The following is a 4,231-nucleotide window of genomic DNA, read 5'->3' as shown; positions in this document are numbered from 1 at the left end:
AGGAGGGAGCATGGAGCACTCTGAGTTCCCAGTTTGGTGATTCTGCAAATACTGGAGAGGGGAAGAAGCACAGGGGAGGCTGGGGAGGACAGGAGGCTAGCAGCACGCAAGAGATTCCTGCCAGTCACAGGGGAGTGAGCACTGAATGAGGGAGCGATTAGGGAAGCAGAAATGAAGAAACACGTTGGGGTGTCACACTAGGATGCTGGGGTATGTGGGAGAGCAGATGTGCCTGGTCCAGGACATGGGGCCAGAGCAGAGGACTGGCAAACCTCACTGTGCGCCAGGGAGAGAGGATAAATCCAGCCCTGCTCAGCAGAGGGGAGACTTGTGCCAATGCACATACAACGTGGACAATGTGGACGGGTTCCCAGGGGCGTCCCCTGCACCATCAGCCTTCCCACCACAGCACAGCTTGGCTACAGGTGACCTTCAAGCCAGCCTGTCCTCTTGGCAGGGCTGAGACCAGCCTTCAGAGCCAGCACAGCCTTCCTGAAGCCGCTCCCTCTTTGTACCTCAGCCACTTCAGAACAGGGCAAAAAAAATAATAATAAAAAAAGCTGCAGAGTACAGCATTTGGAAGTTTTCATTTGTAACACGCTAATTGCCCTCATTATTATGGCTCCTGGAGGCACCTCAGATCCTTATTACAGCAGCTGCAGTTGTGTAGGGGTGAGATGCGGTTTGCTGCTCCCTCCGGTCGCCTGCATCCTCGGCTGAGTGACAGGTCTGTGCCACACGCGCTGCAGGAAGGAGGGCTGGTGAGCTGCTGGCAGACTCCCAGGCAGCCCTCACAACTGTCTTGTTGCTGGTTTGTTGCCTCTGTGTTGCTTTCTGGTGCTTCCCAGGCTGATGAGTGTTCCCAGCCCCGCTGCCATCACGGGGGTGAGACCAGGGAAGCCTGGAAGGGTGCTGTGGGGCTGACCATCTTGGTGCTGAGCGCCCGCCCCAAACCCTCACGTCCCTGCTGTGATCCCCCCGAGATGATTACCTAGCCAAGTGTCTGGCTGGTGGTTCACTACACCACTGCCACATAGGAACTACTAAAGAGAAATACCTGTATCCTTTCCAACCCTGCAAATGGGGCAGGGGGTGCTTATTTTTGCCCTGCTGACCCTTCTCACTGCTTCTATACACCATACCCTGCCTGTTCCCCCGGCTGAGTGTTCAGGGATAACCCTGAAGTCACACACAACTGTCTCCTCCCATGTGCCAAGCACAGCAGCGCTTGGTTGGCAGTTCAGCCCGGCTCAGGGTGCAGGGTGGTGCCATGCTGTGTGGGAGCCATTGCTGCTTTACTTCCCACCTGCATTTTGGGGAGCAGGGAAGCAACTGAAGCACAGCTGATTTGGCAGCTGCCTCAGTGAGCTTTTTCACACTGGGACACCTAAAATGCTGTCAACCCTCCAGGTAACTCCAGTGCACTGCCGATCCAGAGAACAGGACCTGCCCTCACATCCCTGCCGATGGGAAACAGTGAAGGTGGAGAAGCTAATGCAGAGCTCCCCGTAGGCCCTGTCAGGCTGCTGGCAGCCCCAGCACTGGCAGGTGCCTCCAACACGCTGCTTCCACTGAAAGCTGTGTGTAACCTCCTTGCTTTTTTGCCATTTACAGTGCTGTCTTTCTGAGACAGATGCCTATGGAGCTGACAAACGCAGCCAAGTGACTTGAGGCTTTGCAGGGAAGGAGTTATGGCCCCGCTCTGCTCCTGCAGAGTCAAGCAAATGCTCCGCTGCTGATCTCCATGGGAGTGGGGACGGGACATCCACGTGGAGCCCTGTGTCTGCAGCCGCCAAAGGGCTGCCCCGCTGCGACACCAGCCTCTGCGGTGCTTCAAAGCAGCCTGTGTCTGGCAACGGTTAACAAGGAGGAAGTTAATTGAGGCCCCACAGGGCAGCTCCCTCCCACCAATCCTGCGTCGCTGTGTTGTGGGCAGCTGGTGCCTGGTCCTCGCTGCAGATAGCCCGAGAGGAACTGTATCACCTTGCCCTTCCCGGCTGGCCCTTTCCAATTTTTACCCCTTTCCCTAGGGGAGGCTCAAGGGCAGGGAAATGCAGGCTTGAGAGCTGATCCTGCCTGATGCAGAGCATCCTCTGGGTCATTTGGAGCCAGCAAGCTGGAAGCTCTGGATCTCTTCCAGGGGTGTTCAGCATGTCAAACCACTTCCTGAGCACCAAGGGGTACGGCCGTGCGTTTTGCCAGCTGTACAGGCTGTGTGGGACGATTTAGGGAGCAGAGGGGAAGGAGGCAGATCCCTGCTGAGGGATCGGCACACTTGGGAGGAAGTGGGAGGGCAGAAGGTGCAAAGGACCCTGCAAGTGATGCTGCTGAGGGCAAAACAACTAAAGGCAATCTGAAGGCCCGAGCTGTGGCTCTTGGTGAACAGAAGGTGAGCGTGTCATACTGCAGGAGTGGGGACTGAACTTGCCTGCTGGTCTGTCGCGGGGGGGCCCTCGCTGCCTGCAGTAAGCTGTGCCAGGAAGGGACACCTAAGGTCAGCCAGACCCCCAGGTGCTGTGCCCAGGGCCACTGCAGTCCCATCTGTCTGCTCACAAGCAGCCGGAGAGGGGATTTTGCGACCTTCAGAGCAGGAGGAGTTCCTCTTTCTGTTGTTTTTACCTGCTCTGTGGAGGCTGCTGAGACAGATTGGCCTGTTGCGTTGTCGGGAGCTGGCTGCTGGGTTCCCCACCATGGCCGGGATGGCACCGCCTGCCTTCCTCGCCTCGGAGACCAAAGGAGAGGGGGCAGGAGCGGTGCAGACCGCGCTCCCGGAAAGCCGCTTCTCGGTGCGTTAGGGTGTTAATCGCAGCCTTGCCAGTCCTCAGGACTTGGCAGGGCTGTGAATTAAGCTGTCATTTTCCCAGGCTTAACGAGTCCCAGCAGCAGCCGGAAAGCAGCGCTAGCACGGCCGGCTGCTGCCCCTTCCTGGCGATGGAGAGGGTGACACTAGGGTGTAGTGCCCTGCTGCCGTGCCGGATCAGAGGCTGCCATCCAGGGCTCCGCATTTTCAGAAGCGAAGACGCCTGAGGGACCGAAGTCAGTCTTCAGCGAGCCGTGCCGAAGCGGTGTGACTGCACGATCACCGTGGACGTGCGCTAATCCTGGCTCGGTTGTACCGCCTGTGGCTTACTGGGTCCCCGCAGTGGTTCCCAGCCCTACAAAGTGAACCCAGACAGGCAGCAACGAGCAGACCGAGCCTCACCCTGCCCCGGGTCACTCCCAAACCCCCCGTGCTGGCGGGCATGGCGGCCAGGGCCAGGCTGCCTGCACCGGACTGCCGGGGCTGGGGGCAACGGGGGGCTTCGGTGTGCTGCCCGCGGGTCTGAAGCTAGAAAGCGGAATTCAGGGATTCGGGGAGCGCACGAGTGGGTGTGTTTGGCGGTGGGGAGCCTCTGAGTGGGTGCTGGGGGGGAGCCCATGAGCGGGTGTTTGTTGTGGGGGAGCCCATGAGTGGGTGTTTGTTGGGGGGGGGGGGAGCCCATGAGCGGGTGTTTGTTGGGGGGGGAGCCCATGAGCGGGTGTGTGTTGGGGGCAGCCCCCGTCTGCAGCCGGCCCGCGGGGAAAGGGCGCTGCGCTGGTGGGACGAGGTAGCCGCGCGGAGGCGCAGCACCGAGGCCCGCGCCGGGCCGATACAGCCCCGCTTCTGCGCCTCCAGCGCCCCGGGAGCTGCGCGCCAGGCTCAGGCCTTGCCCTGGCGAGCCCGGGGCTCAGCCCCCGCTGCGGGGCAAGCCTGAGGGCGGGCCCGGCGCCCCCCTCCCCCCGCTCCCGGGGCTCTCTCGCCGGGAGCTGCACGCGGCCGCTCACGCTGAGGCACCGCGCATGCGCCAACGGCTTAAAGTGGCCCCCCAATAACTGCGCGTGCGACGTCCGAGGGAGCGGGACGCATGCGCACTACCCAGCCTGACGCAAGGCCGCTGCAATCGCCCTGCGCTTTATCCTGTCCGACCTTGAGTGAGAGGCTGTCGTCAGGACCCGGGCTGGCGGTGGTTGTGCCGGTGTGAGCTGCGTCGCGTCGGCGTGTCTGTTTGGTCTTAAACCGAGCCGGAAGAGGTAGCGGGTTCTCTCACGGTCTCCGAAAGGCAGCGCGCAGTTGAGTCCTCTGTGGCGAGTGGCCGAACGGAGTACCGAAAGCGAGAGGAAGGATCAGGCAATTTTAAGGACAGCCCACATCGGGGGTCCTTCAACGCAATCTCGCCACCACCCCCTCTCGTCGCGACCCACGTGGGGTGGA

The sequence above is a fragment of the Gallinula chloropus genome (assembly GCF_964237585.1).
Source record: "Gallinula chloropus genome assembly, chromosome: 10".
NCBI classification, from domain to species: Eukaryota; Metazoa; Chordata; class Aves; order Gruiformes; family Rallidae; genus Gallinula; species Gallinula chloropus.
This window is presented reverse-complemented; position numbering follows the sequence as displayed.